This window comes from Balaenoptera borealis (genome assembly GCF_965194805.1).
Source record: "Balaenoptera borealis genome assembly, chromosome: 7".
Classification (NCBI taxonomy): Eukaryota; Metazoa; Chordata; class Mammalia; order Artiodactyla; family Balaenopteridae; genus Balaenoptera; species Balaenoptera borealis.
In genome coordinates, this window is record NC_138864.1 from 17,303,170 (window position 1) to 17,317,580 (window position 14,411).

The 14,411-nt window shown below is 43.7% G+C and overlaps 1 long non-coding RNA gene across 1 annotated transcript in view; it reads left to right on the forward strand.

Annotated features, from left to right (window-relative positions):
• LOC309632393 overlaps positions 1 to 14,411 on the forward strand; it is a 158,524-nt gene that overhangs the window by 76,322 nt on the left and 67,791 nt on the right. Inside the window, exons 11-12 of the long non-coding RNA XR_014246876.1 lie at positions 1,229 to 3,060; positions 5,288 to 13,899. This is a non-coding gene — a long non-coding RNA (uncharacterized lncRNA). The remainder of the gene's footprint in view (positions 1 to 1,228; positions 3,061 to 5,287; positions 13,900 to 14,411) is intronic.

The following is a 14,411-nucleotide window of genomic DNA, read 5'->3' on the forward strand; positions in this document are numbered from 1 at the left end:
CTTCCACTAGACCTTGAGCCTCAATATACGCTCATTGTAACACATCAGCATGCTAAATGACACACTCACAGGTGCCATGACAGTTCCAAGGCCAACCATACAAAGTCAAAAAGTGGGCGGTGGTCCAATTCCTGGAAATCCCCACCACTTCCCCAAAATAGCTGGAATATTCCTCCCACTCATTAGCCTATGAAATTACCCACTATAAAAACCCACCCTTATAAAAACTGGCAGCCCTATACCTTGGGGCCACTCTCACCTTCTGAGATGGCCCACACTCCATCTATGGAATATGTATCTCCCTGAATAAACCTTCTTTCACTTTACTGTGGCTCGCTCTTTAATTCTTTCCTGTGCGAAGCTAAGAACCCACACTTGGCGGCCGTCCCAGGGACTCGCCTGAGACGTGGGACGTGACCATCCTCTCTGGCCCCACGCGTTTTCCTGCAACACTTGGGCCCACTTGCATTCAGGAGCTGGGTTTGGCTAGGCTGAGCCCAGGTCGAAGCTGGACAGGGTGAGGGTGAGGGGCAGTGAAAGGTCTCATGGTTGAGGCAACCAGCATTTTTCCATGGGAACTAGTGCCAAATTTTGAACTGTGGGCAGGCCAGCTTAGAAAAAAAATTAAAATTTAAAGGTCTTATTTGATCTCCAGCTGCCTCAGTTATCTCAGTTTTGGCATTTCCTCCGCTTTCTCAGTGGGTTACCTGTCAGGGCCCCTATCACCTGTTTCCCCAGATGCTCAGGGACCCCAGGAAGTCACCCAACCTAATTACGACCCCCAACCTGTCTAGCTCTTCTGCTAAAAAGCATTTTCACACGCTTTATCTCTTTGGTGCCACACAATGGCTTTCTGGGAGGGGAATGACCGGATGTCTGTCATAGAAACACAGGACACAGCAGAGTGTGAATCAAAGGAATCCTGTGTGTATAAACATACCCTCTCCCTCACTAGGCTGTCTTCTGCATGATCAAGCCATTTACTCTCTTATTGCATCCAATTAGAGGGTGATGTTATTCCCATGAGAAAATGCTTGCCCATATTTCAAAAGGGCCCCTTGAAGAAGCAGTGTCTCATGTGTACACTTACAGATGGTTACATGCTTAACAGAGGGAGGAACCAAAAGCTTAACTGTTCCAACTTGCTGCTTATTAAATGTAGTTTAAAAATAAGATAAAGTTAATCTGCAAGGATGATGCTAAAAAACATATTTTTATTTCTTTTTAGGTCACGCCACAGGATGTGGGATCTTAGTTCCCTGACCAGGGATTGAACCCATGCCACCTGCAGTGGAAGTGTGGAGTCCTAACCACTGGACCACCAGGGAAGTCCCAAAAGTATTTTTATATGTTGATCTTTAAGTGTTAATTTCATTAGTAATTCTTTTTAATTGAAATATAGTTGATTTACAATGTTGTGTTAATTTCCGCTCTACAGCAAAATGACTGAGTTATACATATATGTACATTCTTTTTTATATTCTTTTCCATTATGGCTTATCCTAGGACATTGAATATAGTTCCCTGTGCTATACAGTAGGACCTTGTTGTCCATCCATTCTCTATGTAATGTAGCTACAATTAAGCTACAATGCCAGATGTCCAGTTCAGTATGGGGCCCAGGGAGAGAGTTAGGCCACTGGCCCTCATTCCCACAGCTAGAAGGAGGCAACCCTGGGGCTGGGACTCAGTCTCCCTGGGCCCACACCACCTTGCAGCCAGGGCCGCCTGACTGCCAGACCCCAGCCCATCGCATTTGCTTGGGTCCCCATCAGCCAGAGTGGGAAAAGCATCATCTCAGCAGATAATCCTGCCTGCACTTCCCCACTCATGACTCATCTCAGGACACACCCCTCACTCAGCACATCCGGGCCCTGCATTCTTTTCCCTTCTCTGAATGTGCTAAATCCCTCCCACCTCAGGGCCTTTCCCCATGCGGGTCCCCTGCTGGAAGGTTCTTCAGCCTTACAGGCTGAATCTCTCTCCATAGAAAACTGAAAGCTCTATACATGTTTTTGAGGATCATCTGTCTGTTTTCTCCACACTTAGTAGTAACTGGTACAGAATAAGTACCTAGAAATGGCCCAGGCTTTAGGTGTTCTTTCCCGTCAGCCTGAGTAGAAACTTGTGCAGGGACTCGTGAGCTGGGAAAGCTTCCAACACCGCCATGTAATTTTGGATTTCTCCAGAATTCCATGTTATCTTTGTACCACCACAGAATGAAAAGCCAAGGGGACACGTTACTAAGCAACTATGAAAGTTCTAAATAGTTGTTTACAAACAAAAGAGACAAGTAGAATTTCTGTAACATACTGAATTTCTAAACAGCACTCATTTATTTCTTTCATACAGTGTCATCGAAAGACCTCCCTGGAAGAAGATCCTATTCACAAAAGCAACCAAAGGTATAAACTACCGAGGAATAAACTTAAAAATAAATGCTTAAAAATGATATGAAGAAAACTGTAAAACTTTGTCAAGAGACATAGGATTTTAATAAACACGGAATGAGAATCCTCAAAATTAAGATATTAAATTAACCTGTGTGTTTTGCACTATTCAAATCAAAATGCTAACATTAACTTTTCTAAGATTTTTACCAAGTGATACTAAAGTACATCTCTATGAAGAATAATATGCAAAGATAGCCCAAAAATTCTGAAAAAGAAAAATAATGAAAGGGGGGACATGCCCCCCTCCAAACATTAAAGACATGCACAAGAATGTTCATAGTAGCATTACTGATAATAGCCAAAAATCATAAAATCCAAATGCCTATCAACAGTAGAATGGATAAATTACTGCATGTTCATAAACTGATCTACAATTACAATAAAGGATGAACTCCTGCTACACCCAAAAATGTGGGTGAATCCAATAGGTAAAAATATGAGTGAAAATCCAGTCATCAAAGAGTACTTACTGTATGATCTACTTATATATAAGATTTAAAGAAAGGTAAAACAAATCGAGTGTGATAGAAATCGGAAGAGAGGTCACCTTTTAGGAAAGCAAGGACTGGTAAAAGGCACAAGAGATGCTTCTGGTATGATGTTGCCCGTGAGTATTCACTTTCTAAAAATTCAATATTAGAATTAAAAAAAATACATCAATGAAAATGAGCTCCCACTATACTCATCAACATAAGTTCACAAAGATAACATTGAGTGAGAGAAATCAGACACAAATGAGTACACACTGGATGATAATGTTTATATAATGTTAAGAGATAGTCAGAATCAATCTGTGATGTTAAACCTCAGGAGAGTGGTTATGTCTGGAAAGATGAGAGCAGGATAGGTTGGGGGGAGGCCTGAGAGGGGTTGAGGGGGATCATAGTTTTCTATTTCTTGATCTGGGTGGTATTTACACAGGTGTGCTCCCTTTGTGACACTTGATCAAACTGTCCACTTATAACTTGTGCACTTTCTGTATACATGACATACTTGAATCTGAAAGTTTGTTTTTGGAGCTCTTTCCTTTTGCCTCCTTGCATTCGAGAAAGCAAGATGGGTTGCCAGCAGCTCTTCTGGAGCCATTCGAGAAAATTCAGCCAGGGTTCTTGCTCTTGCTACCTCTGCTCAAACCAGCACAGTATGATCCGTCAGTACACAAAGGATATTGGCTTCATTAAGCTGGACCAAGTAAACTTCCTTGACTGGGTCATCCGGGACATCCTTACAGCAGAAACAATGCTAGCTGTTTGTACATAAAATTAAAAAAAAAAATTTCAGGGACTTCCCTGGTGGCGCAGTGGTTAAGACTCCACACTGCCAATGCAGGGGGCCCAGGTTTGATCCCTGGTCAGGGAACTAGATCCCACATGCATGCTGCAACTAAGAGTTCACATGTCACAACTAAGGAGCCTGCATGCTGCAACTAAGGAGACAGTGAGCTGCAACTAAGGAGCCCGTGAGCCACAACTAAGGAGCCTGCCTGCTGCAACTAAGACCCGGCACAACAAGATAAACAAACAAATAAATAAATATTTTTTTAAAAGCCTTTCAAAAAAAAATAAAACAAAAGTTTGTTTTTTAAGAAAGTTATGTGCATTCCCTTTGACTTGGCAATTTCACATTTAGGATTTTTTCCCCTAAAGAAACAAAAGCACCCAAAGATGTACAAAGATATGTATTGAACACTGTTTATAATAAATAAAAATTAGAAACAACCTAGATGTCTAACGATAGAGGAACCAGGTGAATAATTTAGGACACGTGTACACTGAGATACTACCCAGTCAACTGTAGATGATATAGATCTACATTTATTTTTATTTATTTATTTATTACATTTATTTATTACATTTATTTATTTTTGGCTGCACTGGGTCTTCGTTGCTGTGTGTGGGCTTTTTTCTAGTTGCAGCGAGCGGGGGCTACTCTTCGTTGAGGTGCGCGGGCTTCTCATTGCGGTGGCTTCTCTTGTTACGGAGCACGGGCTCTAGGCACACGGGCTTCAGTAGTTGTGGCATGCAGGTTCAGTAGTTGTGGCGCACGGGCATAGTTGCTCTGCGGCATGTAGGATCTTCCCAGACCAGGGCTCAAACCTGTATCCCTTGCACTGGCAGGCAGATTCTTAACCACTGTGCCACCAGGGAAGCCCCTAGATCTACATTTATTGACCTAGAAATAAAACCTCACTATAAAGGCTCAGATGACAAAAGCAGGTAAGCATATTAACGTTTTCAAATATAACCCCAAACTGTTTTCTGCAGTAACTTGGATGGGAGATGATGAATGATTATTTTTCCATTTGCTTCTGTATATTTTCTGACTTTTCCATAAAACCCATATCTTTGAAAAGACATTTCGTCATTTTATTCATGTTAAGACAGCCCCGCTGTCTTAGGTAAACAGATGAATATCCTCCCCGAGAAGCCAGAGTCTATGGACAGATCTGGAATGGTGTTCCGGCCCCAATCCCGTATTAGCTGTGCTACTTTGGAGGTGTTACCTCAACTTAAGAGCTTTCTTTTCCAGACCAATAAGAATGAAGATAATTATGTTAAGAGGATTTTAAATGATTCAACATATGTAAAGTATTTATCCTTGACTGAGACACAAAAGACACCAATGAATGTCACTGCCCTGCTTTTGGTAGGTACCAGGAACTGAATTTCAGAATTTGGATTTCAGATACAACAAATCCTTTCAAAAGATGCATACTTTTCCAGGGGATTAGAAAATAGTCTATAGTCTCTCTTGTTCTGATAAAGTATTTTTTTCCCTTGTGTCAATTGCTTTTGATCAAAACTGTTGACAGTTCTTGGGCCTTTTTCCTTCAGCAGAGCAAGAGAAATGGGATTGCCCTGTGAGGGCAGAATATTCTAGTTTAATCCTGTCAGCAGGTGGAGTTGCTGTGCCTGTGCTCCATGTTTGATACCTGAAGAGTCAACACCTCAAGGGGAATAGGAGGAACTCTGGTGGTAACACAGACCTGCCCAGCATAGGTCAGCATCCCTGGAGAATAGCAGGGGGGTGCCTTCATCATTATATCTCTCTACTCAGGATAGATAACCTAGTGACTTTGCACAGACAGGGCCTGCCACTCCCAACTGTCCTGGCCCCAAAGTTTCAACCTCTTAAGTGTCTTTTCTCCAATAAGCTAAACCAGGAGTTCAGGCCACAGATATAAGCACAGCATTTGGTTGGTAGAGAAACCTGGGGTCCCTTCCAAACCCACTCCACGGCCCCAGCGGGTAAGAGCTGCCTTCTCCAACACAGCAAGTCCTAGCATAAACCCCAGTGTCTTGCTGATGCTCCAAAGGAGGAAATTGCAATGATCACAAGCTTGCCAGAACATGAAGCCTGTTAGTATCAATACATGAAAACTACATGACTTATGAAACCAAAGTTCATTTACACTAAGACAGTATGAACATTACAATTTTTTTCATTATGATAGGAACTAAAAACACTGTAAACTGTGAACAGCTTCATATGAGGAGACCATACTGGTCAGGGAAGAGATGTATGTAAAAAATCTTATTTTATCCACTGAAACGCTGCCCAATTTCCTCACCTCTCCAAACCACAACAGCAGCTAAGACTTACATACCACTTAGTAACACTTCATATATGTTAACTTGTTTATTCCCTATAACTACTTATGAGGCAGGTAGTATTTTTTTTTCTTTTCCATTATGGTTTATTACAGGATATTAAGTATAGTTCCCTGTGCTATACAGCAGGACCTGTTATTTATCCATTCTATATATAATAGTTTGTATCTGCTAATCCCAAGCTCCCAATCCATCCCTCCCCCCAAACCCTTGGCAACTACAAGTCTGTTCTCTGTGTCTGTGAGTCTGCTTCTGTTTTGTAGATAAGTTCATTTGTGTCATATCTTAGATTCCACATATCAGTGATACCATATGGTATTTGTCTTTCTCTTTCTAACTTACTTTGCCTAGTATGATAATCTCTAGGTCCATCCATGTTGCTGCAAATGGCATTATTTCATTCTTTTTTATGGCTGAGTAGTATTCCATTGTATGTATGTACCACATCTGCTTTATCCATTCATCTGTCAGTGGACATTTCAGTTGCTTCCATGACTGGGCTATTGTAAATAGTGCTGCTATGAACATTGGGGTGCATGTATCTTTTTGAATTATAGTTTTTTCTGGATATATGCCCAGGAGTGGGATTGCTGGATCATATGGCAACCCAATTTTTAGTTTTTTGAGGAACCTCCATTCTGGAGGTTTTCCATAGTGCCTGCACCAATTTACATTCCACCAACAGTGTAGGAGGGTTCCCTTTTCTCCACACCCTCTCCAGGGTTTATTATTTGTAGACTTTTTAGTGATTGCCATTCTGACTAGTGTGAGGTGGTACCTCATTGTAGTTTTGATTTGCATTTCTCTAATAATTAGCAATGTTGAACATCTTTTCATGTGCCTATTGGCCATCTGTATGTCTTCTTTGGAGAAATGTCTATTTAGGTCTTCTGCCCATTTTTGGATTGGGTTGTTTGTTTTTCTGTTATTGAGTTATGTAAGCTGTTTGCAACCCTTGTTGGTCACATCATTGGCAAATATTTTCTCCCTGTCCGTAGGTTGTCTTTTCATTTTGTTTATGGTTTCCTTTGCTGTGCAAAAGCTTATAAGTTTGATTAGGTCCCATTTGTTTTTTTTGCTTTTATTTCTATTGCCTTGGGAGACTGACCTAAGTAAACATTGGTACGATTTATGTCAGAGAATGTTTTGCCTATGTTCTCTTCTAGGAGTTTTATGGTGTTATGTCTTACATTTAAGTCTTTAAGTTATTTTGAGTTTATTTTTGTATATGTTGTGAGGGTGTGTTCTAAATTCATTGATTTGCTTGCAGCTGTCCAACTTTCCCAACACCACTTGCTGAAGAGACTCTCTTTTCTCCATTGTATATTCTTGCCTCCTTTGTCAAAGATTAATTGACCGTAGGTGTGTGGGTTTATTTCTGGGCTCTCTATTCTGTTCCACTGATCCATATGTCTGTTTTTGTTCCAATACCATGCTGTTTTGATTACTATAGTTTTGTAGTATTGTCTGAAGTCTGAGAGGGTTATGAGGCAGGTAGTATTTTTATCACCATTTTACAGATGAGGAAACTGCAATTGACAACTGCACAGACCTGGGTAGCACAAGCCTCCCTACTCCACTTGGTCGTCATCCAGCTCCTTCAGCTGCTTTTGTTGTCTGGCTGAAGATCAGTCTCCCTGTCTGGGCCTCTTGGTGATGAGATCAGAGCTGGCTTCCTGCCACCAGTCGAGATTGGTGATGCTGGGTTATCTGTAGTTGTCTAGAGCTGTCTTCACTGAGATTGCTGGCATCACTGCCAGTCAGATTGCCAGTCCCTGTGATGTGCCATCCAAGTGTGCCATCCATTGTCCCACCAAGGATGCTCCCACCAGTCTGCCAGGAGGGAACACTGATGATGCTCTGCTTCGATCTAACAGTGATTCTCAATTTTGGCTGCACATTGGAATCACTTGAGGAACTTTCAAGAATCTGTTGCCCAGGCCATGCACTGGATCAACTGCATCCGAATTTCTGGGGCTGGGGCCCAGGCATCAGTATTTTTTAAGACTCCCAGGTGAGCTAAGATTGAGAACCACTGTTAGCTGTCTGTCACTGGAAAAGGGGAGGCCAGATCTCTATGGAAACAGTCTCCAAACTGAACTGTCAGCAAACCCAACACAAGGCTGTGATCTGGACGCCCTTCTTTTCAATTTGTTTATTAAAAGTATAAAATTTCTAAATGGGCTGGGTTCCATTTTCTTGTTACAGAGAACAGAAAGATAAGCATTCTGCAATAAACATTTGGTATGCATTATTCCTTCAAACTAGGAGGGCCAGAATAAAATATTACGCTGTCTGGTAGATAGTCATTACCAGAAAGAACAGTCACAGATTGACCATTTTTAAATTAATGTAATTAATTAATTAATTTTATTTATTTTTGGCCACGATGCATGGCTTTTGGGATCTTAGTTCCCCAAACCAAGGATCGAATCTGGGCCCACAGCAGTGAAAGTGCTGAGTCCTTCACTGGACATCGAAGGAATTCCCCATTTTTATCATGCTGGATACTGGGGAAGACAGACAAGCAGTTACAGTTCAGCATGACATCTATGATGGAGAAGAATTCTATGGAAACCATAGAAGGGACTCCTGTCAAAGACAATGTGGACAAATAAGGAGATTGATTTTATTCAGTCCATTTCCTCAGGGGGAGCCCCACAGATACAAAGATCAGAGTGTCTAGGCAGGGTGGTTTTGATTCAGACTTTTATAGGGAGGAATAGATAGGTTACAGGTGTGAGGAATTTACAGTTGGGATTGTTTTGAATCAGGGGAAGTCTCAGTCAGCTAAACAGAAAATGTTTATCTCTGTGTCTAGCTAGGGGACACAGGGGATGAGAGTTCTCATCTTAGTTAATCACTCATGAGACAAAGAACAGGACATTGGCCAGAGACACAAAAGTCGAAGGGTCTGTGTCTGGCCTTGTCACTTCTAACCGAGATTTTGTGTATGTGTATATGTGCTTTTCCTCTTTTTTATTTTTCTTTAAGAAAGTTTTTATTTTATTTTATTTATTTATTTTTTTGGCTGTGCTGCACGGCATGTGAGATCTTAGTTCCCAGACCAGGGATCAAACCCATGCCCCCTGCAGTGGAAGTGTGGAGTCTCAACCACTGGACCACCAAGGAAGTCCCTCCTCTTTTTTTTTTTAACTGGTAAAATTTCAAATATATGCAAAGGTAGAGAGAATAGTATAATGAATCCTCATATAACAGTTCTCCAACTTCAATAAGTATAAAAATTTGGCCACCCTTGATAACCAACCTTCCTTCCTTTCTCTTTCTTTCTTTTCTTTCTTTCTTTTTCTTTCTTTCCTTCTTTCTCTTTCTTTTTCTTTCTTTCTTTCTTTCTTTCTTTCTTTCTTTCTTTCTTTCTTTCTTTCTTTCTTTTTCTTTCTCTCTTCCCTCCTTCCTCCCCTCCTTCCTTTCTTCCTTCCCTTCTTTCTTTCTTTCTTCTTTCCTTCCTTTCCTCCTTCCCTCCTTCCTTCCTTCCTCTTTCTTTCTCTCTTTCTTTCTTGTATTTTAAACAAATCCTACACATTGTGTCACTGCATTCCTATATCCTTTGATATGCACCTGTGAATAATATTCAACCAATTTTTGAGGTTCAGGAAGCCTTCCTAGAGGAAGTGACTTCTAAACTGAGGTCAGAAAGATGGGTAGCAGCAAATAGCCTGGTGAAAATGCAGGTGGCAGGGCTGGAACAAGGAGCAGGGCAAGTTCTAGGCAGGAGGAAGCTCTTGTGCAAAGACTTCAAGGTACATTTTGAGGAGAAAGGGATCCATGAGAGATGAGTGTGATGACATAAACTGTGGCCCTTTCATGAAAGGTTTTGTGAGCCTTGGGTTCCAGAAGGCCTAAATTAACTAGAGGAGTGAGAAAGGAGAAAACAGCATACGGAAAGATTTCTGTGTTCCACATGGACCACTCTTGGACCAAGGCTTCACTGCTCTGGGGTCTACTTTCAGTTCTTCCCTGGGGTGGGGAACAGAGTCTAGCAGGTCTCAATTCATCATCAGAACAAGCAAAATGGGGCTTCCCTGGTGGCGCAGTGGTTGAGAATCTGCCTGCCAATGCAGGGGACACGGGTTCGAGCCCTGGTCTGGGAAGATCCCACATGCCACGGAGCAACCAAGCCCGTGCGCCACAACTACTGAGCCTGCACTCTAGAACCCGCAAGCCACAACTACTGAAGCCCGCGCACCTAGAGCCTGTGCTCCGCAACAAGAGAAGCCACCTCAATGAGAAGCCCACGCACCGCAACGAAGAGGAGCCCCCGCTAGACGCAATTAGAGAAGGCCCGTGTGCAACAACAAAGACCCAACGCAGCCAAAAATAAATATATTAAAAAAAAAAAAGAACAAGCAAAATGTGTACTTCAGGGGCCTTGGTTCTCTCACAGGGCATGGCCTCATTCCTGTTGGCAGAAGTAGGCTGGTTCCTGTCTGGTCCATCCCTCTGCAGGCTGTTAGATCAGAAGTGGGGACTGGTCTTTCATGGGCCTATTCCTCTGGAGACCTACCCAGAGAAGTGGAGAGATCCATGTTCTTGAATGAAAGAATGAAGACGTTATGCAATACACAGCTGAGTCCATAGGTCAGGAGAGATCTGAGCTGGCAACAGAGATTTGGGGACTCTCTGCAGAGATGGCACTTAAGGTGAGAAGTGAGCTTGGGTCAGTACCCAGAGGGATGCTACTATTTAAGTACCTGGCAGAGGAGTCATGTTACATCTTGGTATCATTTCCCTGAGCTTCATAATTGCCCCTGGTTCCTTACTTTTCCTGTCCCCAACTGTGTTCCTATAGTAAAAACTACAAAACCCCTAATTATAGCAAAGTTGTGTGGCCTTGCCTTTGGGCATAGTGAGGACAAGAAGAGAGAGGGTTTTATTCGACTCTACAGCAGGTTGGAGTACAGATCTCAAGGAGGGGATTGTAAAGTGACCAGGATGAGAGAGAAGCAAGCTGAGTCCCTGGGAATTACAGAAATGGGGGCGGGGGTGGAGGAGGAGAAGAGCAGGAGAAGCCAGACTAGCCAAAGGGGAAAAGAGATTTAACAGAATAAGCGTGACACAACAGTGAATACATATTTAATGAGACTGCATTTTTGTTACTAAAAATTAAATCCATTATAATGAGCTTTTATTAAGTACCTTGTGCTTGGCACTTAACTCTACGTATTTTTCACATAATTATAGGGACACCCTAGGCAAGAGGGGTTCACAGTCCTCAGTCTACAAATGAAGAAACTGAGGCTCTGAAAGATCACTCAGGGTCTTGCTGTTTAGAAGAGCTGGAAATGACTCAGTTACTTTATAACTGTGGGACCTGGGGCAGGTGCCTTCATCTTGAACCCCTCAAAAACATCCGGCCATTGAGAGAGATCCCAGGCTTACAGCCACAGGCCTGAAAGGGCTCTAATACCCCTCCACCCCCACTCCCATGTTCCAAATCGCAACATTCATATTTTACGGATGAGGAAACTGAGGCCGGAGGCAAGGCCGGGTTAGGAATGCAGGCTCCTGGTTAAGAATCTCTCATTCTGAAGCGGAAGCTGCTCGCGGATCAGGGCGGACAGTCCCTTTTCTCCGATTCTACATAAGAAACACATGCCCAGAGGAGAGACTAATCCAAGGCCATGATGCGAAAAACAAATCTAGAGGCCACCCGACTCTAGTGCTGCTGGAGGCTGGGCGCCCGCCTCCCTCAACGCGCCTCCTTTCAGCGCTGTGCTAGGGGTCCCGTCGGGAGGAGGGCGAATCCGGTCTCCGGTTTCCAAGCACAGCGGATGTAGCAGCCTCTGCCCTGGGGGAATCTCATCCAGTAGAGCGGATTGGGGGAGGACCACGTGGGCGCTTCGGGTGCAGCCAGTTTGCAATCACCACGGAAACCCCCTTCCCTGACCCCCAGGGACCATGGCTCTCCCTCCTTCCCACGCATGGGCGGGGAGAGGAAATGTCGACCAATGAGATAGCGGGAATCCCGTGACGTCGACGGTATCTGGGCCGGAGTGGAGGAGCTGGAGGTGAGCGGAGCCGGACGCCGGGGTAGCTAGTCAGGGGTTGCGAAGAATGGTGCCGGGGTAGGAGTAACAGCGTTTGAGAGACGCAGCTTGCTCTCCTCCTGGGTGTCCCACAGGCACCTCCTCTCGTGTGGTCCCCCAATTCACCTCTTCTTTACCCCCAGATGCTCCACCTTCTGAATTCAGTGTTCAGTGCCGGCACCACCGTCTGTTCCAGGAGTGGTGGCCGTGGGGTGGGGCAGGGTGGAGGAGAGGGCCTCGCTGAGGAGTCCATTGCTGACTTTTGATTCTGCCTGGGAAGGCTGAGGGGGGTTTAGGCAGCGATGGGCGGGGCTTTTCCTGAACGGGGAGGGCGGAGGCGGGAAATACCACCCTGGGGATCAAAAGTCAGCTCCACAAGCTGAGGTGTACATGGGGGGTGGGGGGAGTTGGCTAGAGCCAAGTTGTAGGCAGCCGGGGTGCCAGCTGTGTCCCCTTCGTCCTGCTCCACGTGTTCAGCAGATAGTGAAAAATGTGGGTCTGTAGCCACAGAGGCCAGGCTGGACATTCCTACACTGCAGGCATCTACTCGCTGGTATTTGCATGTGTGGGTGGGGTGAGGGATGGTATCTTCTGGACCCAAAAGGCCAGGGGGCTATTCCTCACATGGCCACAGAACCTGGTTCAGCCCAGCTTGTGGAGTGTCCCTGGAAGGAGGTCAGTCCTCCTCCTTTCCTTTGTTCAGTGTGTATTAAGGGCCATCTTTGAGCCAAGCCCTGTTCCAAGGACTGGGGATACAGTAATGAATAAGACAAGGTTCCAGCCCTCCAGGTGTTTGGATTCTCGGATGCGTTAGAACCTCAGTTCTAGACTCTATACCTCAGCCTCTGCTCTGAAGGTGATCATTTGTGCTGAACTCAGTGAACGTCCAGATATAGCCCTATACCTCAGTTTTATTGAGGTATAATTGACATAAAGTTGTAAGCTTTTTAAAAGTGTGCATCATGGTGATTTGCTACATGTGAAATTATATGTTTGCATTGTGAAATGATTCCCCCCATTGGGTTAATTAAAACATCCATCACTTTAAACATTTTTTTTTTTGGTGAGAACATTTCAGTTCTATTCTCTTAGCAAATTTCAGTTATACAATAGTGTTTTCAACTATAGTAACCAAGTTTTAAGTTAGATCCTCAGACTGTAATAGGGAAGAACCTTTGTATTCTATATATTACAAGTTAATCACTAAAAGGATATTGCCTATAAGCTTAAAGAATACATAATGGTCCATCTCTGGGACCCCTACCTCCCAGGTAATGTGCATTAAGCTAATATAACTTTGATTAGCTCACAGTAAACATCCTGATCAGGCCCACCTGCGAATGGCTGCAGGCAGGAAGAAATTAACACAGCCCCTACGGAGGCTGATGGGAACCAGGAAGTGTTCGACTTTACTCCCTCCCCTTTTAGTATAAGAGAAGCCTGCATTCTAACTTGGGATACGAGTTCACCATCTTCTTAGTCCGCTGGCTTTCCAAATAAGGATACTGTTCTTTGTCCCAACAACTTGTCTCTCAATTTATTGGCTTGTTGTGCGGCAAGCAATATGAGCTTGAACTAGGTAACAAATTTTGGGGATCCAGCCAAGAGCCTTGATGCTCATGGCTAGCTAGTCCAGTTTGGGAATTTTCAGTTAAGGCCCTAGCAGCTGCCGGGACCACTTGTGCTGAGGATCTTCCCTTCAAAATTCCCCAAAGTGGCACTTGCTGCCCCAGCGCTTGGCAGTTGGAGCAAGAAACATTTGGAAGCTGGTGGGCTCCACATAGTAGGGTAAGTCACTTTGCTGTGTACAGCCAGGAACTTTATTTCCTCTCTGTTTGGGGCTTTGTTCTCTGGAGTAAGCCAATTTGTTTGGGGTACCCTGTTGGAGAGAGGAAATAGTTGTTGGTCTTTTATCCGATTTGGGAACCAGTTAGTTTGTTTCTTTGGATGCTAGCATTTGTGTGTGAAGTTTGTGTTTTGTTTGTCTTGAATTTCTGTCTTTAAAAGTGGGAAATGTTTCAACTATCCCTAAAGAAAGTCCTCTGAGGCGCAATTTGGACATGCGATCTGATTACAGCTATGAACCCATGGGTGAGAGGAAGACGATATTTTATTGTAACAATGTGTGGCCACAGTACCTGTTAGGATCTCCACAAGGGCTTTATGCAGGGTTATCTTGGGACCCTGTGCACCACGGACTGCTACCCTTACTGTGTTAATTATGTAATTTATGGTCTCCTGTGTCGTTGGTATATGTAAAACCCCAAGACCAAACTTGAGCGTTTATTTAGGATTTTCTG